The sequence below is a fragment of the Haliaeetus leucocephalus genome, unplaced genomic scaffold (genome assembly GCF_000737465.1).
Source record: "Haliaeetus leucocephalus isolate CR32 unplaced genomic scaffold, Haliaeetus_leucocephalus-4.0 Scaffold840, whole genome shotgun sequence".
Lineage (NCBI taxonomy): Eukaryota > Metazoa > Chordata > Aves > Accipitriformes > Accipitridae > Haliaeetus > Haliaeetus leucocephalus.
In genome coordinates this window covers 4,054,728-4,054,952 of record NW_010973276.1, presented here as the reverse complement: position 1 = coordinate 4,054,952, position 225 = coordinate 4,054,728, and positions in this window count along the sequence as shown.

Genomic DNA, 225 nt, shown 5'->3' with positions numbered 1-225 from the left:
TGTACCGGCATGATATGTTGTATTTGAATGCAATCTTAGTCTTTAAAAATAAAATGTGGGCAGTTTGTCGTCTTGTCTAGACAAGTTCTTTGGTGTTAAAACTGGCTGATAGCTACTCTAAAAGCTATTGAAGTAGGTAGCAGATATGGTTAATGCATTTCTTGTGCCTTGAGATGCTCCTAGAACTGACTCCCAGGCCAAAACTAAGGAAGGGTTCTAGTGCGC